This window comes from Sapajus apella, unplaced genomic scaffold (genome assembly GCF_009761245.1).
Source record: "Sapajus apella isolate SASKATOON/1434 unplaced genomic scaffold, GSC_monkey_1.0 scaffold16, whole genome shotgun sequence".
Lineage (NCBI taxonomy): Eukaryota > Metazoa > Chordata > Mammalia > Primates > Cebidae > Sapajus > Sapajus apella.
In genome coordinates this window covers 11,969,618-11,995,035 of record NW_022436956.1, presented here as the reverse complement: position 1 = coordinate 11,995,035, position 25,418 = coordinate 11,969,618, and the positions used below count along the sequence as shown (strand labels likewise).

Genomic DNA, 25,418 nt, shown 5'->3' with positions numbered 1-25,418 from the left:
TCTCTTTCCTTTCTCTCTGGACTTGACCCCTGGGTTAAGAGATCCTCCCACGTCAGTCTATACAGTACAGTAGCCGGGACTACAGGCGTGAGCCATAGAGTCTGGCGTCTAACTACTTTGAGCTTCATTTCTTTTCTATTAACTCCCATCCATGTAAATATTAGTAAACATTGTGTGCCTTTTCTCCTGTTAATCTGTTGTTCAATTTGCAGGCCTCTAGCACTGAACATAAAGGTAGAGGAAAAGTTTTTTTCTCCCAGATGTTTCCATCCCTCCCACATTCCTGAAAAGAAATGAAACGCACCCTGAGGCAAAAGGGAGCTATCTTTTGCTTGTCTATCACAGGGAGATGCAATCAGGGTTACAGTTATTTTCCAGTTTCTTGAGGTTTGGGATATTTCCTGATTGTAAAGGAAGGTTAAAAAAAAAAAAGCCCTGGAGCTCATTAAAAGAGGTTATCCTCTACACACACACAGAGGAAATACAGGCATACCCCACTTTGAGCAATCCTACGAATGCAAGACTGAAGTTTGCCAGAAACCAATTAACCAGCCATTAGTTATCTTTTAAACATTTCCTCACTTTTCTAAAAAGGTTTAACGAGAATAGAAAGCCAACTCTTTGTCAGTATTTATATGTACGTACTGAAGTTGAATGGTGACAGACACTTGAGGCTGAAGTAGAATTAAACTTTCATTAGAAATGAAGACGAAACTGCTCTGAAATGATCAACTGTCATCGGACTCCCAATCTTAAGTGTGAAAAATGCCATTCTATTTACAGACGTTGAATCAGCTTGCCTGCCTCCGGCACTACACAGTCCTGCCGATCCGTCCTCCCCCCGTGTCACTGTCTTCCTCTCCAGCTGAAAAATCCTCGTTTCAGATGGGACATATTCCCCTCTCTCATCGCAGCTAATCTAACAGTGTGGCAAATGACCAGTCTCCCATTTCAGCTCACGCTACTCCTGCCAAAAACCTTCCTTGCTTTTCTCCACTTATCTATCATCCAAACCCCGGGTTCAACTCGCTCTTCTAGCCGCTGAATGGCATTTCCAGCAGGTGGCACCCCAAGTGAACTCCTTACTCAAATACTTTAGAAGTGATTTCTTTTATGTTTGGGTTTGTACCTGATTTCTCCAACTAAATAACCAATTTATAAAATGCAGGCATGGCCATTATGGGCATGCACTTTCATCTTCAGTGACTTGCACGTTGTGTGTATAAAAATGTATTGTCCGCCAGGAGCAGAGGCTTACACCTGTTATCCCAGCACTTTGGGAGGCCCAGGTGGGAGGATTGCTTGAGGTCAGGAGTTTGAGACCAGTCCTGGCAACATAGTGAGACTCCATGTCTACAAAAAATAGAAAAAGAAGCTGAGTATGGCAGTGCCCACCTGTTGTCCATCTTCTCGGGCGGATCGCTTGAGCCCCAGAGGTCGAGGCTGCAGAGAGCTATGATAACACCACTGCACTCTGGCCTGGGTGATAGAGCGAGACCATGTCTCTAGAGAAAAAAAAGAAAACTGTATCATGGATAATAAAAAGTAGATTTATATGCAACTTTATAAGGATTTCATCTATTATAAAAATAAAGGCTCATATGCACTGACGCTTAATTCACCTGAAAACAGAAGAGAAAGGCCGGAATAAGAATATAACTGCGATGAAAATTTGAAGCTAAGGATCTGATCAGTGAGCAGGGGTTTCTTGAGGACCTACTGCTACCACGTGCTTGTCAGTGTTCTTTAGCAGCAGCATAATATGTACGACCTCATAGCAACACTGCTTTAAATATAATCTTTCTCTGCAAAGGATTTACTTCCAGCCAATGTGTTTGGCAAGATGTTTGCTGCCTGCTCTGCTGGCTAACCTAGGAATGAATTCTCTCTCTAACCCGAGCACCCTTTATTCCATGTCTTAGACTTTGGCTGGCATCAGCATTCTCTTTCTTGTCATCCTGTTAGGGGGGAGAATTTCATTTTTCTCTCTTTGGCAAGAAGAGTTGTTTCGTGTTTGGCATACCTGCTGAAAAAGATTTCCCATTTTGGCTTACTACTGTCCCTCTGCTTGCCACCCCCTCCTTTTCTAGTTTAGATTTTTTTTTTTAATCCTCACAAGCTCAGCATTAAACCGAATAAACTGACAGTAGTAGGCCAGAGCCATAGCTGCTTTAAATGGGCTACCACAGCACACTCTCCTGAGTACACTAAAACACATGAGAAACTCAGAGTAATACGAAGCAAAGGCAAATAAGTGCTAAATTCTATGGAATAGACTCTGAAGGAGGAAAGGGGAAACAAGATTCATGACAGCCTAGGCAATAGGAAAAAAGTTCAAAAAGGCATGGACGTAAGAACCTATTCTGAAGATGCAAAATCAGGAAAAGACACATGCACTGCAGCACTATTTGCAGTGCTAAAGCCTAGCCTTGCAAAACATCAGGAGTGGATGGCTGGATAATCTGTGGCTCATCCACAGAATGGACGACAAAGCAACTCTTGAAGAGAATGCAGACCATTTCTACATCTTGCTTGGAGATGATTTCCAGTAAATATTACTAATTGAAAATTCCAAGTCTCAGAAAAGCAAACATAATGTGCTCTTTTATCTAAGAAAGGGTGGCTCATAGAAATAATTACATAGTTATTAATATTTAAAGTAAAAAGGAATGGAAGGACAAACTTGCAAGTAAAAAATTGGTTACCTTTGCGGGGATGGAGGAGGCAGGAATGTAAGCTAGACTTGTCTGAATGTAACTGTATTTTTAACTATTGCCACAAAAGAGATTATTCAAAAAATTTAGTGGCTTAAAATAACGGTAGTAGCATCTCAGATAAATTTTGAGGGTCAGGACTCCAGCAGCTGCTTAGCTGGGTGGTTCTATCTCAGGGCATTTCATGAGATTGTGGTCAAGACGTTGGTCTGAATTTCAGGCATCTAAAGATTTGAGTGGGGCTAAATAACCCAGTTGCCTAGTGGTCCACTCACCTGAGTTGTTTCCTTGTTGGCAGGAGGCCTCAGTTCCTTACCGCATGGACCTCTCCCCATAGGGCTGCTTGAGCATCCTCATGAAATGGCAGCTGACTGCTTCTATAACAAGTTATCCAAAAAGTGTAGGGAAAGCTGAAATGCCTTTTATGATCTAGTCTTGGAAGTCACATACTGTCACTGCATCTTATTTATTAGAAGCCAGATAGTGAGCATGGGTGGCTAGTGTCTGTAATCCCAGCACTCTGGGAGGCTGAGGCAGGAGGATTGCGTAAGCCTAGGGGTTCAAGACCAGCCTGGGCAAAATGGCAAGACCTTGTGTCTGTTTAAAAAAGGAAAATAAAACCAAAAAGATACGGACTTCAACACACACTCAAAAGCGGGGGAATCAGACTTCATCTTTTTAAGGGTGTGTTAAACAATTTGTGGACATATTCTATACCCCTATAAAACCTAATTTTATGTATTGGAGTTTGGAATCAAACTCATGATTTATATAATGATAAAAGTAAGTTAAATAAAATTGAACAAGAAACTGCAGTCCCTAAACAGTGAAAGCCCCAAAATGAAAGCAACAAACCTAAGCATATCTCAAGTTGACTGTTGAAATATAGAGAAAGAAATAACTTCAAGGACTTTATTTTTATTTATTTTATTATCGTAAGAATTCTCAGCATGGGATCTGCATGCCGAACAAATTTTAATGTGTAGCACATCATTGCCGGCTGTATGTACAATGCTGCACCGCAGCTCTCTGGAGTTTATTCATCTTGCTCGACTGAAATTTTATGCCAGTTGATTAGCAACCCCCCATTTTCCCCTTTCCTCAGCCTCCAGTAGCCACCATTCCATTCTTGGATTCTACAAATTTCACTGTTAGATCTCTTATGTAAGTAGAATCATGCAGTATGTGTCCTTCTGTGACCGGCTTATTTTATTCAGCATAATGTTCTCAACCATCATTAGTGTTGTCACACATTGCAGGATTTCCTTCTGTCTTTTTCTTTTTTTTTGAGATGGAGTCTTGCTCTATTGCCCAGAGCTGGTGCAGTGGTGCAGTCTCTGATTACTACAACCTCCGCCTCCGGGGTTCAAGTGTTTCTCGTGTCTCAGCTTCCCGAGTAGCTGGGACTACAGGTGTGCACCACCACATGCAGCTAATTTTTGTATTTTTAGTAGATATGGGGTTTCACCATGTTGCCCAGGCTGGTCTCGAACTTCTGACCTCAAGTGATCTGCCTGCCTTGGCCTCCCAAAGTGCTGGGATTACAGGCATGAGCCACTATGCCTGGCCCTGGATTTCCTTCTTTTTTTAAGGCTGAATATCATTCCCTTGCTTGTATAGACCACTTTCATTTCTCATTCGTCTGTCAATAGGTATTTAGGTTCTTTCCACATCTTGGCTATTGTGAATAGTATTGCAATGAACATGGAAGTGCTAATATCTCTTCAAGATCCTGATTTCAAATTTTTTGAGAAATATCCAGACGGGAGATTGCTGGATGATATGATAGTTTTATTTTTAACTGTTTGAGAAAACTCCATGCTGTTTTCCATTGAGATTACACCATTTTCATTTTTTTTTTTTTGAGACAGGGTCTCACTCTGTCACCTATGCTGGAGTGCAGTGGCACGATCATGGTTCACTACAGTCTCTCGACCTCCCAGGCTCAAGCAATTCCTTTATCTCAGCCTCCCAAGTAGCTGGGAGTACAGGTGCACACAGCCATGCCCAGCTAATTTTTTGTTTGTTTGTCTGTTTTAGTAGAGATGGAGTTTTGCTGTGTTGTCCAGGCTGGTCTCCAACTTTAGCGCTCAAGTGATCCTCCCACCTTGGTCCCTCAAAGTGTTGAGATTACGGGTGTGAGCCACTGTGCCAGTCGGTTACTGTAACTTTTTTACCTTTTAATTTTTACTGTAATCTCAGCTCCTTGGGAGTCTGAGGCAGGAGAATTGCTTGAACCTGGGAGGCAGAGGTTGCAGTGAGCCAAGATTACGCCATTGCAGTCCAGCCCGGGTGACAACCGCAAAACTGTCTCAAAAAAAAAAAAAAAAGGCAACATTTTGACTTTTTTATAATAAGACTTAGTTTAAATTATTCTCTACATGTTTATTCTATAAGCTTTTTTCATTTTTTTTTAACTTTTTAAACTCTTGTTAAAAACTAGATATAAACATACACATTAGCCTAGGCCTACAGAGTTAAGATCACCAGTATTACTGTCTTCCACTTCCACATCTTGTCCTACTGGAAGGTCTTTAGGGGCAATAACACACATGGAGCTGTCCTCTCCAGGATAACAATGCCTTTTTTTTGAAACCTCCTGAAGGTCCTGCCTGAGGCTATTTCACAGTTAACTTTTGTTTGCAATAGGTTTATACCAGCAGCACCACAAACACCTGAGTAATGCATTGTGCTGTGATGTTATGAGGGATGTGATGCTGCTAAGCAATAGAAATTTTTCAGTTTCATTATAATCTTAGAGGACTACCATTGTTGGTTTATGTGGTCCATCATTTTATGCGGTGCATGACTCTGTGAGTACGTGTGTGTGTGTGATATCAAGATAGTAAATTTGATTTCTTTTCTATTCTTGTTTATTTTTTAGAGACAGAGTCTCACTTCTTTGCCCAGGCTGGAGTGCAGTGGCATGATCTTGGCTCACTGCAACCTCTGCCTCCTGGATTCAAGCCATTCTCCTGCCTCAGCCTTCCAAGTAGCTGGGGTTACAAGTGCCTGCCACCACACCCGACTAATTTTTTGCATTTTTAAGAAAGACAGGTTTTCAGCCTGGTGTGGTTGCTCACCTGTAATTCCAGCACTTTTGGGAGGCTTAGGCGGGTGGATCACCTGAGGTCGGGAGTTCAAGACCAGCCTGACCAACATGGAGAAACCCCATCTCTACTAAAAATACAGAATTAGTCAGGTGTGGTGGTGCATGCCTGTAACCCTAGCAACTCGGGAGGCTGAGGCAGGAGAATTGCTTGAACCCGCCAGGTGGAGGTTGCCATGAGTTGAGATGGCACCATTGCACTCCACCCTGGGCAACAAGAGTGAAACTCCATCTCAAAAGAAAAAAATAATACAGGGTTTCACCATGTTGGCCAGGCTGGTCTCGAACTCCTGACCTCAGGTGATCTACCTGCCCTGGCCTCCCAAAGTGCTGGGATTATAGGTTTGAGCCCGTAATAAATTTGATTTCTGATCAGTTATTTGATAATGATTCACTGTGTATTTTTAAAGGCATGCTATAGTGTTGTGGTCATTATTTACTTATTTATTTTAAACATTTTGAAGAATTTTTAAAAATCCAGGAATTAGAATTTTCTTCCAAATAATCAGGGGAGTATAAATGAAAAGGGTTGTCCACATGTTGATAATCACCGAAGCTGGGTGATGGGTACCTGGACGTTCATTATGCTATACTCTCTGCTATTGTATATGTTTAACTTTTTTTCTTAATAAAAAGAAAAAGAAAACAAGTGGGGATTGACCATAATCATTGAAAGATAAATTGGACTTGATTGACCAGGAAATTGAGGAAACTCACTTTGGAGGTCAGGAATAGAGCACTGATCATTCACACAAAACTTCGTATTTCTCAAAACACTTTCACATCTCCACAACTTCATCATTGTGTTCTCTTGTTGACTGTGAGTTAGGCATGTCAGGCGTGAAGCTATAAATGAGAAAACTGAAGTTCAGAGAGACCGAATGATTTATCACAGCTAGTAAGTGGCCATGCTGGTGTTAGAACTCATGTCTGTCTCTAAGGAGGCCACGGAGACAGGAAGCAAGGATCTTTGGTAGACTGTCCAGGATCCATCCTGGAGAAGTTGGCTGCTTACATAGTGGCACCAAATTAGGAAAAAGCTCAAAAGTCACATAGCAAAGTTTATGCTCTTGTCAAGGATACATTATTTTTCTTTCCACACTACTGCCCTTTGCCCCACACTTCACCCTCTCCAGATACAAATAAATATATAAACAATTTGCTTTTTTTTTTCTTTAGGCAAGGCAAAATGTTCAACTCTCCTGCTTTTAAAATTAAGAAATGAGATTTTACAATTTTTTTTTTTTTTTTTTTTTGAGATGGAGTTTTCCTCTTGTTGCCCAGGCTGGAGTAACAGTGGTGCGATCTCGGCTCACTGCAACCTCTGCCTCCCAGAGTCAAGCCTTTCTCCTGCCTCAGCCTCCTGAATAGCTGGGATTACAGGCACCCACCACCACGCCCAGCTAATTTTTTGTATTTTTGGTAGAGATGAGGTTTCATCATGTTGTCCAGGCTGGTCTTGAACTCCTGATCCTAGGTGATCCACCCGCCTCAGCCTCCCAAAGTGCTAGAATTACAGGCGTGAGTCACCACGCCTGGCCAGATTTTACAATCTTACTCAAAAAATGTATTAACACAAAAAACATTTCAATTATGTATTTTATTCAAGGAAGATAAAAGGAGCAGGAAAAATGTAGACAGGGGAGAGAGGTAGAAAGGGAGAAGATGATCAGGAGAGACAGGAAGAAACATTTTGAGCAGAGGATTAGCGATAATAAACTATCCTTATTCTATTGCTGCTATTCACTTGCGCTCCGGGCTTCAAAATGGATTTTTGCCTATTATGTCTGTCCTTTGAAAATCTGAAGAGCTGATTTCACTGTTAGCCTTTAGGAACCCAGACTTCTAGTGTAAAGGAAGAAAGTGTACGTGTGCCACTGGCCAAGGGCAGAGCACACACAGGGCCTTAAATGAGAACCAAGAAGAGCCAGGATTATCTTCTGGAAAATACAATGTTGACCAAAGTCAGTCTCCCACAGGACAAAATGCCCTGCAGGGTACTTGCCCACTAGCAAAGAGGAGCAGTGGACAGAGTCCCCACACTCTTCATCCAGGGCCTGATATCATGAGGTCTGACTCAGTCCTCACTAGAAAACCCATACTCTCATTGAGTCCTAAGGCCTCCTTGACCAAGAGCTGTGAATCACTAAATTCTACAAGAGAAGCAACCATTCCATTGCGTATCTGTTTTTCAGTTCTAATTCTTAAATTTTAAAAATAATGTCTTCTCTGTATTAAAACCACACACATGAAGTCAATCACTAGCCAAAATAATTGTGCAACTTTATCAATAGCATTTATAGGAGCCATCCAATACTTAGACACTATCTCACTATTCCCAGAGTTTGGTGCAACAAGGTGCTTCTTCCTGTGTTTTGAAACACAGCCTGACATCATGGAACTGAAAACATATTTTTTCAATGCCTAGAAGCGTCTATGCTTCAGTCCTTTTCTTCAGGTAGAAAAGGTGAGAAACAGTAACATACACCTTGTTTCATGGAATTATAATCCCTGGCGGTAATCAAATACACCTACCTCAAAATGTCTTTTTGAGGCTGGAAGGGAGGAGGGATGATTCTCTTATTTGGCAAAATGGAGAACAAAGCAACCAAGTTATTAGTCAAAAGTCCCAAAGTATGTTAATGATGATATTGAAACAATTTTCTACTTTAGCTGTATTGGTCTGCAGACCAGAACTCTTTCCATTTATCCAAAAGACACACATTGATTTATTAATTTTTAATGATTATTAGGACAATTCTACCATCTGGGGATGCAAAGATGAATAAGAAAGACTCAGCTCTTAGGAGAGGCAGCAAAGCAAACAAAGGGTTCAAAGGCTCCTTCCATGAGGGTTTTGTTCCAGATCTCTCAGTCTCTGTGTTAGTGGAAGGTAAGGATAGAGGAGAACTGAGAGGCTAAAAACAGGGTTGACAGCAGATGCCCGGGCTGGCTTGTGTAGCAGTCAGCACTGAGGGCAGCATGGGCCCTGGGGGATGTGGTTAGGAAAAGGCCATTTTCCTGATAGAGTAACCTGCTTTTTTTGAGACAGAGTCTTGCTCTGTTGCCCAGGCTAGAGTGTAGTGGTACAATTAGAGCTCACTGCAGCCTTGAACTGCTGGGCTCAAGTAGCATTTCCACCTGAGCCTCCCAAGTAGCTAGGACTACAGGTCTGTGCTACCATACCTGGCACATTTAATTGTGTGTGCCTCTGTGTGTGTGTGTGTGTGTGTGTGTGTGTGTCTCAGGGAGGTAGGGGGACAAAGTGTTGCTATGTTGTCCAGGCTGGTCTTGAACTCCTGGTCTCAAGGGGCTCTCCTGCCTTGGCATCCCTAAGTGGTTTGTAGGCATCCACTGGGATTACCCACTGGGGTTATTCACAGGCATGTGCCACTGTGTCTAGCCCTGAAGTCAGCCCAGAATAGATGAGAATGAGCTATCTACTGAAGAAGCTACCTTGAGAGGTAGTTGTGAGTATAATCCTTGGGAGTGGAGAGCAGGACAACTGTAACCAAGGGGACCATAGAACTTTGAGACTGAAGCTGAAACCAGATGACTTGCATTGCACCTGTCTGAAATCATGCAAGGAGACAGGAAGGGAGTGGGCATCCATTCGTGTGTCCCAGCCCTGATGCAGGCAGAGGGTGCCCTGAGCCTTTCCCTCATGGGAGCCCTTCATGTTGCCAGCATTCTGACCCATCTCAGGTGTGTTTCCTGTGCTGAAAATGAGCAGGCATCTGCTATAAACCCTTTAACGGGCTCCAATACCCTTAACCAATGTACTTTGCTTTGATTCCATCCCACCAAGCTCCTGAAGTTGGTTTCTCCTATAGATTTTCTTAGGAAAGAGGAGGTGCTGTCTCACAAATATAATCAGTAACCACTCAGTAGTAATGAATCTGTTAATTGATATATTGTCATCCTAGTTAATGTATTTTCTTGTGACTCTGACAGGTATGCATCAGATAAGCTGGGAGGGAACTAATAAAATCCATTCCTCAGGCCTGCAAAGCTAAAGACCAGAAATGAGACTTTCCAAGGTGGTTGTAATTTTCTTGGCCACCCTAGTTCCATTATCTGGAATGTTGTCTAACATTTAGTTAGGTGCTCAATAAGTGTTACCATTATTACCATAAAAATATTACTATTTGTTTGCTGATTTATTTTTATGGGCCGGGCATGGTGGCTCCCACCTGTAATCCTAGTGATGGCAGCAGCGGCCCATCTGGAGCAGTCACTGCAAAGACACCTACTGCAATGTGGGAGGCACAGCCAGGACTGTGGACATGGAGCCGGTGGACTGGGAACAGAAGGGAAGGAACAAAGCCTTCTTCTGAGTTGGCAGGGCAGGAGCCCCACCCTCTGTGGCTACAGACAGGGGCATCCCTGTGCTCTCAGGGACCTGGGAAGCCCCCCTACCCCACAGGCTCAAAGTGCCTGCTCCGACTGCCTGCCCTCTCCCCACTCCTGGAGACTGCTCTGGGGTGGAGCAAAGTTGTGGCTGAGCCCAGGGACGATTGTGACCTGTCTGGGTGTGTGCACACTCGGGGTGGCACTGACAGGCCAGTCCCAGCTGCCTCAGCCCCCTCCAGACTTTGGGCATTGATGAGCATAGAAGGGAGGCTAAGAAGGGGCTGATGGTGGCTCAGCACAGGCCTGCAGGCACCCCTTGGCATGAACAGCCTTGTGCTTTGGATGACATGTAGAAGGCAGCAGGAAGCAGACAGGCTCCTGGGTGGAAAGGGGTGGGTCACCAGCTAAGACCTGCCTTCAAGCCAGAGATGGTCTGAAGCCTGGGGGAGGGACTGTCAGTTCTGGGTGGAGTCCATGGCACAGAATGAGAATTTATGGTGTTTTTTCTGGCTTGGCCATGGCTACTCATGGACCGAGGAGCACACTCTTCTTCCCTTCTGAAGCCCATAAAAACCCCAGACTCAGCCAGACTCACAGAGACATTGGGACTGCCAGCTGTGGGAAGGAGCTACCAATTTAGGGTCTCCTGGACTGGTCAGGATGACCTGCCTGTGGAAAGGAGTTACCAACTTCAGATCTCCTGAGAGCTGTCCTGTCACTCAATGAAGCTCCTCTCCACCTTGCTCATCCTCTAGCTGTCTGTGTATCTCATCTTTCCTAGATGCAGGACAAGAACTCAGGACCTGGCAGGACTGAAAGAGCTGTAACACAAACAGGGCTGAAACATGCTCCCTCTTGCCCCCCCTGCCACCTCTGTTTACCATGTTGCAGGCGATGAGATGGAGAGAAGAGCTGCTGCCCTTTGGGGAGCCTAGACCTAGGGGCTCCCTGAGTGAGCCAGGGTTGTGACACCCTCTTTGGGGCTCTGTGGCTCCTGGCATTTCCAAGCTTCTATGGCCATCACGTTCCCTGGTGCCTGCAGTGGAAGCTGCTTGTGGTATGCCTCATCCAGCCGCGGCTTTGCATGGAACTGGCGCTTGTGCCAGCTCCTGGAGCTGCTCACTTTGCTGTAGCTGACCTGCCTGATGTGTGCAGTGGCCAGATGCTGGGCTTACTTACACACCCCTTGCTGTTCTGCCCCTGACTTACCCTTGGCAGGCAGGGGATCCAAGCTGGTAATGTAAGCCAAGCACAGCTTGCAGGGTCAAGTGGGTGAAATGAGCCCAGTGGGCCCAAGCAAAACTAGGACAAAGATGCCACGAGTCACACAGGTTTCTGGCTGGAAAAGTGACACCCTAAGGGTGCTGTGACACCAACACTTTGGGAGGCTGAGGCAGGCGGATCACTTGAGGCCAGGAGTTCAAGACCAGCTTGACCAATGTGGTGAAACCCTGTCTACTAAAAATACAAAAATTCACTGGGCGTGTTTGTGTGTGCCTCTAATCCCAGCTACTTGGGAGGCTGAGGCACAAGAGCTGCTTGACCTTGGGAGGCAGATGTTGCAGTGAGCCAAGATTGCACCACTGCATTCCAGCTTGGGTGATGGAATGCAGCTCTGTCTCAAACTATATATATATTTTTATGGCCAAGGGAATTATCAACACAGAAATACTACATATGTTTAAGCCACTCATCTCTACATGCCTGCAAAGTAGCACGTCCTCTGAAGGCAGGGATCTGACCCAATGCCCTGCACATACAGGTGCTCCCACTGGGTGCCGTTAATGAACAGCCTATCTGGTGCTTGAAGTTGCTAAATTGTGAAAGAGGAGACCAAGTCTGTCTTCTGTTCCTATTTCTCCTCTTCAGCATTTTCCCACTTCTATTTGGTTCCGTTGTCTTTCCCTGTCAATCCCCAAGTAGGCAGCTCGAGTTAAATTCCTACCTCCCTAAGAGTCCCTAAAGCTGTGCCCCTCGGGCAGCACCCGCACCATGCATTTCACACTTCCTTGCCTACCCTATCACAGCCTGCACCACAATGTCCTATATCATTGAAAAGGATGGAGAGGGAACAGCTAGGCAAGGGTTATAGTAGGATAATAACTGGAAAGGAAGCCTATTTGCTAGCTTTCAGGAATGATGCCAGCAATTTTAAAGCAGTATAAGAAGTTTCAGTTTGGTATGAGGGAGAAGGAATTGTCTTGATTTGGGGAGAAGAGATCTTCTCCCATCTTCTCCCCTCTGAAACCACAAGTGGACTTAGAAAAGTTGGTGATGTGTGGTTTGGTAAACAAGTTCAGCTTTGACACGAAGATTGACCTGTTTTGACATTGATTGATGGATTTGACATGCAGATGACCTGAGATTGGTGCTCCTGTCAGTCTTAAAAACAAACAAACAACTCATACTACTATATCGATTGAGACAAAGAAAAACCAACCAACAAACAAACAAAACCCCCTACGTTTTGGACCTGACCTAGTTGTTCACCCAGGCATGTGTGATCCCAGGCCGGTTTTCTGTCTAAAATAAGGGTCATCGTAATGTTTCCCTTTCCTATTGCACAAAGATGTGATGATAAAGTAAGCTGTTCTACATTCTACCTATGTCTGCGTTGGGCAGTGAGTGGGGGAGGGATCATGTCTGTTTTGCTTCCTTTGTTTCTACATTGTTTAGAAGATGCTCATTAATACTTGACTTAATGAGCTGTCAGGTGGGATAACCCTTACCTGTTCCTCCTTTTGGAGGGCAGTTAGAGAACATGATGATTGGAGATGCACGAAATGTGACTAACATCTCTGTGTAATCAGGACTTGCAACACCCTGATTGCTCCTATCTGATTCTTCCTAAGAAAAAACCAAAGCAAAACAAAAGAAAAACTTGACTTAATAAATGGCGGTGCAGTTGGGTTGACTCTCGCATTATTGATGCCCAAGCCTTAGCGTGCATCAGGACCACTCGAGGGTCTTGTTCAGGGCCGGCTGCCAGGACCCACCCAGGGAGGGTTGGGTTCAATAAGCCTGGGGTGGAGCCCAAGAACCTGCATCTAACGACTTCCCCCTGTGCTGTGACGCTGCGGGCGGGGACCAGGCGCCCAGGGGCAGGCGGCAGCTCGGAAAGGGGCCAGCAGGTGGCGCGGTCGCCGAGCCCGGCCTTCCCCCGGCGCCGAGGGAAGCGGGTCAGCGGTGGCCTCCATCCCAGCCAAGCGTGCACTCCATCCTCCGGATAAAAAAAGTCTTTGAGCTTCCTTTTCAGTGACCCTGTTTTGGGGGTTGAACCCTTGCGAGTAAGAAAACCCCTCGTAAATTTTAATGGAACGATCACATCACACGTGGTTGACGAAGCCCTTCCCTACTTGCCTTGTGTGACCCACTGTCGCCGCCTGGGCTAGTGGCTTGGTGGAGGGGACACGCCCGCTGCCCCGGCTGCGGACCTCGGGCTCCTCCCCTGAGCTGGGCGGAGGGCGCTGTCCGCTTTGTTAGGAAGCTGCCGGGAGGCAACGCGGGAAAAGTGCCTTACACAGCATAAGGGCTCAATCCACATTAAGGAAGTAGGCAGGAAAAAGTGTCAGTCGAATAGCCAGTGACAGTTCCTTAGGGGAGAAATGAATTTGGGTTTAGCTGTCCAGTAGAACTCTGCTGTCTACACTGTCCAGCACAGCCATAGGTGGCCATTGAGGACGTAAAACACGGCGAGGGTGATGAGAGAATTGAATTTTAAATTGTATTTAATTTTCATTAAATTTAAAGTATTGGATGGCACAGGTTTAGCAAAACACCTCGCAGAATTGTGAAAAGATGTCCCTTAAGCCTTAGGGCATGGCTGGCAACTGATAAGAGGTAGTTCAGTCTCTGTCTAAAAAGGTGTAGGAATTTTAGTGGGTGGGGCAACCTGACCAGCAAGGAAAGGAATAGAGGTTGGGGGCAAAGGGCCAGAGGTATTGCAAGGTGTTAGTGACTAAGCCAATGAGAAAGGAAGTCAGGAAAACCTGTCCAATGGCTGCAATGGCTCAAGGGGAATTTAAAAGCTGGAATGCGTCATGTTCAGTCTTAAGTTATTTACTGAGCAGTAGAATGGTGTTACTTCTTTCTGTTGCCCGTCCCTTCAGAAATGTCTGCTTAACACAGAGCCTGGAGGTGGCAGCAATTAGGGAGTGAAGAGATGACAAGATGTGGGGGTGTCCAGTGGAGGTGATTCCTTCAGGAAAGGTGAGAGCAAATTCAGGAGGGAACAGGAGAGAGAGGAAGAATTCAGCACAAGCAGGATCTAGGGACCGGGAGACTGCAGTGATGTTGTCAGGAGGATGCCTTTTCCGCTGCAGAGGGGATGGAGATTTTTGAACCTCTTTTAATTAAATCTTAAAGATAACAGCAACTCCAGGAAGTGGGAAGACTTGCACCTCCAGGCCTCTGCTTCAAAGCATTTCTTCAGATTAATGCTTCCTGACTTAAATAACCTCACAGAGCAGGCGTCTCTTGAAGGGCCTCACTGCCGACTGCAGGTGTGAGTGGGAAAGGGGACCAGGAGGGCTTGAGTAATGCTACAGCAGGCAGGCAGCAAGCAGCGGCACCAGCGTCTTGCTAAATTTATAAAGCGTAACATCACTTTTTCTGGACTTTTGTCTCTCTCTATGGTATCCAGCAATAATGAGTCACTGTCCACCTGCTCCCAATTTCTGTAGTTGTGTGTGTGTGTGTGTGTGTGTGTGTGTGTCTGTGTGTGTGTGTGTGTGCATGAGAGAGAGAACAGATGCAAAATGAGGTGCAGCTTCGGTGCTAGGCATACTTCCTGTGCTGAGACACAGCGCCTCCTAGTCATTATCTCTGCTGCAGTCTTACAAGATACCTCCTGAGTGTGATAATATGGCATCAACCCTCTCTTGCAAGTGATTTTATGACAAAACTCTCGGGTGAAGCTTTGTCCGCCACCTCTTTCCTGCTTGGAACCTAGAGGTAGATCAAATATCACCTCTTAGTAGCCACCTGTGACTCATAGCCCCAAGAGCTGCCTCTCCGACCAGGAAGGGTTTGGATAGAGAACCGGGAAGGGAGAGAATACAGGCTTTCCAAAGAAGGGATTGTGTTTTCCCTGGTCCCTCTGTTCTATCCAAGTAAAGCTAGTTCTCCAGCTACAGGACATGATAATTTATTTGATCCTGTTTTTGCCCACCGGATCTCCCAGCCGCTCCTTACTGTACCCTCCACCTTCTAACCCTGTTCTGTAGTCACCTCCTTGAAGAAACGCCACCGAGCAGAACCTCCTGGCTTCACTCTTGCAAGCACCCTTGTGTCCATCAGCATGGTTGCTCAGGGCAACTCCCAGTGGAGGTGGGGTAAGTGGGTAATCCCTGGTGGGGTTTGAGAGTATCACATGTTTTTCCACAAAGCTCCCATTAAAATAATTATATTGGCTGGGCGCGGTGGCTCATGCCTATAATCCTAGCACTTTGGGAGGCCGAGGTGGGTGGATCAACTGAGGTCAGGAGTTCAAGACCAGGCTGGCCATCATGGTGAAACCCCATCTTTAAAAATAATAATAATAATAATAATTATTATTATATTACCTGGGTGGGTTGAGGAGAATGGCAGCATTCAGCTGGCAGACTGGCAAAGAATATTCCACCAAATTAAGTAGAAGTCACTGGTCTAGGAAGGGAAGCATCAGGGAAGAGAGCATTTTTTTTTTTCTGAGACAGCACCATCTCGGCTTACTGCAACCTCGGCCTCCTGGGTTCAAGTGCTTGCAGAGAGTTGTTTTTTTTTTTTTTTTTTTTTAATGAAGGCAAGATGAGAGGTGGAGGAGAATGATGGAGAGGGATGACAGGGAAATGGAAACCTAAAGGGGCTATGCAAGAAGAATTATAGTTTGCATGGGATAGGGAGGAGAATGAGTCTTGAGATTTTAAAAGGGAGGTTAACATGGATTCACATTGTGGCTCAGCTACCATCTGTGCGACCGCCTTGCAGCCCATCTCAGGTTTATTTTCCTTATGGGTATAGGGTTGTCATGAGGATCTCATGAGATTACGTACATGAAGCTCACACCTTAGAAGGCACATGCATACATCACGTTTGCTTAAGATTGATCCCCCCTCCTGCCACAGGAAGGAAAAGCAGCAGTCACAACAGGGGCCCGGAGGCATCATAGTGTGCATCCATGCAGTCGTTAGACCTCTCAGAGCACTTTCCTATAGGTCATTACGATTGTCCAAGCTGTAACAATCTCAAGAGGTGAGAGCCTCCAGCAGTGCCCCTGCTTGCAGAGAGACAGAGTTAAGATCCCAGTCAGCTTGATGGTAAACTAGAGCAGAACTTTTGAGTCTTCTGAGCCTTGAATCTGGTCTGGTTCTCAAAAGCTTTTTGATAACCCATGCCACACCTTTAAACCTGGCATGTTTAGTGCATTTAATTAGTTGGGCAAAGAATAACATAGGCACTTTTGAGAGACACTAATTGTGTGTGGTTAATTGGGAACTTGTCTGGGTGTGTGGTGTCTGTCTGCTGTGCACTGTGAAAGGCAGAGTCTGCTGCCTTTGCAGGAAATTAGCAGTTGACACTGCTGTTTTCCTGCTGTGCCAAGCCAGCCAGAAGGAACTTTGCCAGGTTCTTAAGGGCTTCTGGGCCCAGCTTTGCTGATGAAGACACAGGAACCTGAAGTGCTTTAATGAGGCTGTGTGTGGATTAATTCGGGTTCAAGACTATGTTGGCGTGAACTGAGCTTTGAGTGACGGGTGTGAAAAAGAGTACCAGGTGCTTGCAAGGCAAGGGCAAAAGAGTAAAGGATGTCCCAGTAAGGAAGCGACATCATCACTGACTACCACTCTTTTAGTACAACTAACACACCATCTATGGAACAATTACTATGTGTCAGGCAACATGCTGGCTGTTTTCCTTACGTGATCTCTTGAATCATCACAGCAACCCTATAAGAAACCATTTATATTACTCCAAATTACAGATGAGGAAACAAATGCTCTCTTAGCAAGGTTGAATAACTCTTCTAAGGTACATAATAGAAAATAAGAAGGCATCATTTGAATCTCAGGCTTTCTATCTTCAGATCATTTGCTTTTTACACCTGCACTCCGTTGTCTGTCACCAAACCAATCTGATAAATGGCCCAGATCACAATATTGATTGGCAAGAAGGGGGAGATGTCTTATGGCATAGGCATTTTGTTGGACAGGTTGGCCTGTGTCCACAAAGAAGGCCAGGTCAATTCCACGGCACCAAGACAGCATTGCAAAGGCTCGGGTCACATTGTGTCCTCTTTTCTAAATCCCTCTAATCAATTGAACACAGGAAGAATTCACAAGATTGGTTACTATCTAGATTGCTTTGTCCAGGGTCCTCAAAGGAGTGGGCTGAGCATTGGGATGGGGTCCTAGTAAGGAGGGCGGTTGCATGCCGGACCATCATATTATTATGAGTTAGCAGTTCCTGAGCGTTACCATGCACCAGGCATTCTGCTAAGTGCTGTCATGTCTCATATAATCCTCATCATAACACCATGAAGTGGGAACACTTATATCCACTTATCTATGCAAAAACTGAGGCTTAGTTTGAGTAACCTGCCTGGAGTCTTACAGGAAATGCTGCAGCTGTGATTGAAGCCCAAGTCGATTTGAAGCTAAGCCAAGCTTCTCAACCTTGATGCTCTGTTACCACCATTCGAGGCAACCAAAACATGTGGCTCAATTGATTTGGAGATTAATTATCACCACCACCACCCTTTTCCAAATAATATGAGTGGCCTTGTGAATGTGTGGGCTCCCAGTCACCAGAATGGCTCACTTAGAGCCTGTCTGAGAGATCACACCTTGGGGGAGTTTGGACAAAACCATCCCTGCAGCCTCACCAGATCTATCAGATCTTTTAACTCAGTCAACTTTTAGGGTAAAAGCAGGGTAGTTTCAGACCATCTGGAGAGGCATATTGGCAATTCTCAGAAAACCTTTGGTAGCTCTCTGAACTCCAAGAAGCACTTCTTAAGCAAACCTCTAAGCTGTCCCCACCACCTTACAGTCTTTCTTTCTGAGACCAAATTGAAAGGAACTGGGAGCCAGGCCGATGCACTCCTCCCCAGTGCCCCTCTTCACCGTTCACTTCTGAGCACTCTTTGCTCACCTTTCTGTGAAGAAGGCTCTCTCTTCCCAGTTGACCTCACCTCAGCTCAATCTTTCCCTCAATACTAAACTGGAAACATGGAACTTCAATCAAAGTGAAGGCTTCCTTTACCCCAGCAGGTCCTATAAGCATTTAATAAGTTTTGTGGACACATAAATAGATCATGAAGCAGTTGATAAGAATTTGTCAAGACAGCCCTTATGCAGGAGGACTAGCACACACACAAAAAAAGAGCACGGGAGAGAACCTCAGGAACATTGACAGTACATGAAATAAGGTTTGCTTTTGGAGAAAAGGGAACAGAGATGTTTTGAGATGAGAATGTGCTGGATGCCAACAGAAAAACAGTGAGTTCTGAAAGTGGGGAGGGGGATTGCAGGGGTAGAAGTTGCGACAGAGTTCCATCAGGCGAGGGGATGAATGCCTGTAATCCCATCACTTTGGGAGGTGGAGGGGAGGATGCCTACAGCCCAGGAGTTCAAGCAACACTCAAGACCCAGTCTCTACAATAAAAAATTTTTAAATTAGCTGGAGTCACTGCCTGACTTCCCAGCTCCTTGAAAGGCTAAGGTAGGAGAATCCCTCGAAACCCAGGAGGTCACTGCAGTGAGCTATGATCAGGCTGCTTCACTCCAGCCTGTGTGACAGAGTGAGACCCTGTCTCAAAACAAAAACAACGACAGAAACAACAACAAAATCTCTGTCTCATGGCAGCCTCGGAAATAATTACAGTCCATAGGAAAATCAATCAGCAAGCTTTTACTGAGCCTTGGGGCACAATGGCAATGTGAAACCAAAAGACCAGGTCCCTTAGCAAGGAGAGTGCAGAGCACTGGGGAGCTAAAAATAGCACACTTGAAACAATGAGAGAGCAATTAATGCCAAACTGCCTGCTTCTGACTCAAGTACAACAGGACTCCAGAGGGTGGAGGAAGCCTGGTGAGCTGAAATAGTCGGCCAGGCAGGGGTAGGAAAAACTCCCAGGCACCCCAAGGTCTTGGTTATCACATGCTTTGAGGAAGAGTCTGTTCCTATGGGATGCTCTGATTGTGCAGTACACACAATTCAGACTTAACCACAATCTTGCCCTTCCAGAGTTTCCAATTAAAAAACAGAACAGAACATAGCGCTTGACCTATGGCAACTTTGCTGAATAAATGGATGAAAGAACACATGATTGGAGTCCTAGGACTTGGTAGGGATAACTGAAGAAGCAAGGGAGCAGGGCTGGCATGGTTGCAGAAATATTCCTTGGCCTACTGGATCCTTTCTGAAGGCAGGGACTTTGTCTTTCTTCCATATTTATTAAGCCCCCACCATACAAAAAAAATATTGTTCTGGCCCTGAGAATGAGAGGTCTGGAGATGCAACAGATACAGTCTATGAGCTTCCAAATGGCTCACAAAAGAGCTCCCTTTAAAACTTAGAGCTTAATTCTTTGCATCATGCCTTAGATGACTGGATATCATTCTCCTAATCACACATCTACTAACTAAGTCAATTGTAAATTCTGTAAATAGTTTCCACCTACTATGTGCTAGATAACGTGATAAGTAGTCAAGATAAGCATTGAAAAAGTGTTTTCTTCTAAAAAGAGCTTATTGTTCACCAAACGCGGTGGCTCATGCCTGTAATCCCAGCGCTTTGGGAGGCCAAGGTGGGTGGATCACCTAAGGTCAGGAGTTTGAGACCAACCTAACCAACATGGTGAAACCCCATCTCTACTAAAAATACAAAAATTAGCCAGGCGTGGTGGCTGGCACCTGTAATCCCGGCTACTCAGGAGGCTAAGGCAGGAGAATCGCTTGAATCCAGGAGGTAGAGGTTGTAGTGAGCTGAGATCCTGCCATTGCATTCCAGCCTGGGCAACAAGAGCAAAACTCCCCCTAGAAACAATAAATAAATAAAAAGAGGTTATTGTCAAGCGGGTAGAGAAACAGTAGCATATTTCGTGCAGTACATACTTACTCGTGTGGCGTGTCACGCAAAGCGTGGGGAGAGCTTAAGAAAAAGATCACCTAAGCTGTCCAGGGGAGTGAAGGCCAACCCTACAGAGGAAAAAGCCTTTGAGTGGATTCTGGAGTGGGTCTGTCAGAAGCAAAGTGTGGTAAGGGGGAATAACATGTAGGCAGGTGCACTGGAATGTGCAAAATCTGGATGCATGAGAGGACATAGTAACACGTTCTGAGAGCTGGGGATAACTGAGTACTACCAGGGCATAACGTTCTGAAGGGGGAGTAGTGGAAGGTGACATTAGACAGGGCAGCCGTTATCTGTCCAACATCAGATTGTCTGTCCCCAGTCATCTGTCCCCAGTTCTGACAGACTCTGGATCCCATGCCCATGGGCCAGACTGCATCATGTTGAAGACTGAGGGGTCATTTGGGAATGCTGAGTAGTGGAATAACGGGATCAGATTTGTGGATAAAAAAGAACCTTCTATCAGCTGCATGGAGGAAGGTAGGAATAGGGTGGGGGTAGGTTGGGGAAGGATAACGGAGGCAGGAGACAGAGGGGCCAAACAAGTTCCCTCTGCAGCACTTCACACAAGAAAGAGACCATGAGAGCTTTGTTTCAGGCATGGGTAGTGGAGAAGGAAGGACAGGGAGAGACAAGAAAGCTATTTACTTTGATTTCAAAGTCAACAGGCCTTGGTTACCAATTGGATGTGGAGTGAGGGAGGGAGAGACCAGGATGACCATGAAGGTGGCAGTGATGAGGGTCTCAAGCACCACCAAGCATTCTTCTTGTCTTCATTCCACCCGGGCTGTTGCTTCCCTGATGCATTCTCTTTCTCCTGCAGGGCCCCTGGAACACTACAGCAGAGTAAATAAGCTCCCCTTCAGTCTCTAGTTCTTCCTGGAATTCTGCACCCTCTTCCTGATTTGAACAGAAACTCGCTCTTACACAAGGGCACTGCTTTGCCTGCTTTGTCTCCTCTGAGGGATGCTCACTCTCCCATCCCCAGTGCTAGCCAGAAAAGTAGCCTCAACAAACAACTTTAAACTTTCCCGGTTCTGCTTCCAAGCCATGCTGTTCCAGTCCTAATGTAAACACTGCTCCTTTGAAACCCACACCTTCCCGCCAGAGTCTTTCTTATAAATGTCATTTTCCTCGCTCATGAAAGACTTTAGGACCTGGCTCTAGCTCCTCCCCTTCACCCCAAGACCTGTCATCATCCTGACTTTTGTGTCTATGAGGATGACGTGTCCAACAGTCAAGCTTCAGAGTGACATTCACAGCCATTCTACTTCAGCCACTCACACCTATGGCCACACTCTGGTTTTGTCCTCATCTGAAATGGTTGCATCTCCAGAACCTTTAACTCAATATGCTCACTGTGACCACGATGTCTTATCCTTCCATGTCTCCAACCACTTTGCGTTTGTCTACTCTCTAGTTTTAATAAGATCTGTAGCCATGTTGCCTCTCCATCTGTAGTCATCTCTCAGTCCACTTCTTCCTCAATTTCCTTCTCCAATTAGTCTAGAAAACAAAATATATTACTTCAACATTATATTAAAATTTTTTTGAAAAAATATTATTTGTAGGTATGAGGTCTCACTATGTTGCCCAGGCTGGTCTTGAACTCCTGGGCTCAAGCGATCCTACCACCTCAGCCTCTCAAAGTGCTGAGATTACAGGCATGAGCCACTGTGCCGGCCATCATTAGTGTTCGATTATCCTTGTTTCTCATTCACTCTCATCTTTTGCTTTTCTTCAACTAAACCCCGATCCCTGACCAATCCAGCCAGCTCCTGTTTTCCTTTGTTCCTGGCTCAGGCCAAAATCCTGACATTCCCTCTTGAGTCTTGACTTTCCCTCTTGACCCCAGGCAGTTATCATGACCTACCAAATCTCATTCTCTTCTCAGACACCTCTCCAGCAGGCTCCCTCCCCTCCATCCCCACCACCCCTCTCTTAGTTCAGGGTCTCAATAGTTTTCATCTATATTAATTCCACTCAGGTCTGACTAGTTTTGGAAGTGAAATTCAAGATTGTTTTCCAAACTATACTCTCATCATATCTCAGTTTCATATCATATGATCTTCTGCTCTTATCGCAGTAGCCGGAGTGATCTTAAATATACAAATGTCAGGCTGGGCATGGTGGCTTATGCCTGTAATCCCAGCACTTTGGGAGGCTGAGGTGGGCAGGTCACCTGAGGTCAGGAGTTCGAGACCAGCATGGCCAACGAGCTGAAACCTGTCTCTACTGAAAATACAAAAGTAGCCAGGTGTGATAGTACGCGCCTGTAATCCCAGCTACTTGGGAGGCTGAGGCAGGAGAATCACTTGAGCCCAGGAGTTTGAGACTAGCCTTGGCAATGTAGAGAGACCTCTGTCTCCACAAAAATTTAAAAAATTAGCCACACATGGTGGCATGCATCTGTGGTCACAGCTACTCAGGAAGCTGAGGTGGGGAGGATTGCTTGAGCCCAGGAATTCGAGGCTGCAGTGAGCAGTGATCATGCCACTGCACTCCAACCCGGTGACAGAGCAAGATCTTGTCTCAAAAATATGTATATATATATGCACCACTTAAGGATTCCACTGTGTGTCATATTCTTTTCCTTGGCTGCAGATACTACGTCCTCTGCCTGAAACATTTACCTCTTCATTAACTAGCTATTCATTCTTCAAAACACAGCTGATGTCCAGCCCAGAACTTGGCCATCTTCATATGTGCTCGGTACTTAGTATCTTTACAAAAAGATCCTTCATATTTATTCTATCACCTGGGTGTTGTTGCTCCTATGTGATCCTTGAGAATCTCTACTGTTATGCCTTTCCCACTTTGTAAATGTTTTCTGTTTGCCTTTCCATCTTCTACACTAGACTGTGACCTTGAGAGTGGCAACGTTACCTCTTTCACCTTGGCATGCTAGCACCCAACATAAGGCATGGTACACAGCAAGCATTCAATGTGCACTTGTAAGTGAATGAATAAATGGGCAGAGATTGGAGCCTCATCTCCTGTGCCAGACCATCTTGTTCTCCCAACCTATCCTGGGGAGGTCCTGGACTGTTGCTCTCTTTTGAGGCCTTCTCAAGTATTAGCTACAACCACTTCTGTCTGCCCTGGAAATGCTGGTGTCTCAGCCAACAGGTTTTTTTCTAAAGTACTTGTTATACTAACAAAGCCATTTTGCCTTTCAGCGCAGTGGGAATGAAGGGTGATGGGTCCTGCTGTTCTCCCCAGCAGGCTTCCTCTTCAGGGACCTGGGAGGAAGGTCAGGAAAGATGGGCATGTACTGCGAGCTCTTTGAAGGACCATACCTTGTGGCTTCCATGAAATGCCCCCTTTAATGTCTACTAAAAAGGCCCTGCAGATTCCTAAGGCAGGCTTGCTGCAACATGAGTTGGAAGAACGTCACTCTTATGCCTTCATTCTCTCCCTGCTGTACCCCTACACAGTTGTCAGATGTAATACCTTGAAATATTGATGTGATCAGGCTGTTCACTTACTGGGAAGCCTTTGGTGGCTGCCCACTGCCTACAAGAGTCTAAAACCCCTAGCCTGTCATGCAAGGCATCTTGCCTTTAGGTGGCATCCTACTTTTCCTCTGCACTTTGCACTCTGGCTCACGTCTGCCTGGGTGGTCTAAGTGTTTTCTGGAACAAGCTACTTGCCTCCTTACCTCCATGCCTTGGATTCCTTTGCCCCAGCCAATATCCAACATGAATGCCCTTCCCAGACCTTTCCACCAGATAACCCTAGAGAGCTGCACCCGGCTTTCCTCTTCTGTAAAAGGCCCCAGGCTTTCTTTACTCCTTCCCTGATTCCAACAGAAACACTCCTCTGTGCTCTGCCAGAGTTTTGTTCTTGCTACACAAAGAGCCTTTATCATTCAACGTTATACTTAGCCGCTCACGTGTCTGTCTCCCTGGGCTGGATTAATTCCTCGGTGAGGACTGCCATTGTGCAGCTGCAATATTGGTCGTTGGTGGGGGAGGATATATTGAACCTGTGAAGCTTATAATTTCTGTAATAGGAAGATAGATGTTGCGGAGGTTTTACTGCTTTAGGTTATAGAGAAAAGACCATGGGTATTGGAGTCAGACAGACACCAGCCCATCCCTTCTGTTTGGCTTGGTCTCTCAGCCTGTTTCCTTATCTGTGAAGTGGGAATCATAACAACCTCAGAGGGTTGCAGTAGGGATTAAATGCAATAACAAATGTAAACTCTCCAGTCTGGAATCTTGCATGTGGTGTCGTGCAAAAAAAAAAAAAAAAAAAGTTAGTTTTGGCCCCTTTCCAGCTTGCAGCTTTTCAATGTCTATACTTGAAAAGCTATTTAATAATATTTCAGCCAGGCTCTACTCTCACCCAACCTTGCCTTCTGATTTTCAGATTCTTAGTATGATTTTGATCACTGCCCTCCTTGAGACACCCTTTAGCCTCCGCACTTCCTTTTCAACGAATTGTGATCCTTTATGGGTAGAGGTTTTTAAAATAGTAGTAGTAGTAGGCTGGGCAGGTGGTTCACGCCTGTGATCCCAGCCCTTTGGGAGGCTGAGGTGGGTGGGTCATTTGATGTTAGGAGTTCTAGACCATCCTGGCCAACATGGTGAAACCCAGCCTCTACCAAAAATACAAAAATGAGCTGGGCATGGTGGTGCATGCCTGTAACCATAGTTACTAGGGAGGCTGAGGCAGGAGAATGGCTTGAACACAGGAGGCAGAAGTTGCAGTGAGCAGAGATCATGCCCCTACACTCCAGTCTGAGCGACAGAGTGAGGATCCATCTAAAAAAAGGTAGTTGTAGTAACAATAATAATAATAATAATGATACATGATAATGAGTAACACTTACTAAAAGCCAGGCTTAGTGCTAAGCTCTTGATATGCAGTAGACTTGCTACCTCTGTGACTAAGACATTGTCTCCATTTCACAAATGGGCAAGTTGAAACTTGGACTGTTAAAGTAACTTGTGGGTAGCGGGATAGCTAGAAAGTGGTAGAGCCCGTTGCACAGGTAGAATCCATGACCATCCGGTCTAAAATCCCTGCCCTCAGCGGCATCATTCTAACACTGCATGGGGTCTTCCCGTGACCATTTGGCTTGCCATAGAGAGGTCAGAGGCAGCACTGAGGCCCCTCACGCGCTGTGA

The 25,418-nt window shown here is 45.4% G+C and overlaps 1 non-coding gene across 1 annotated transcript; it reads left to right on the top strand.

The window, feature by feature from the left end:
• The first annotated feature begins 12,882 nt into the window (after window positions 1-12,882).
• On the top strand, window positions 12,883-13,018 carry LOC116556446. The gene has a single exon (XR_004270996.1). It is a non-coding gene; the product is annotated as a U8 small nucleolar RNA (small nucleolar RNA).
• Window positions 13,019-25,418: the final 12,400 nt, after the last annotated feature.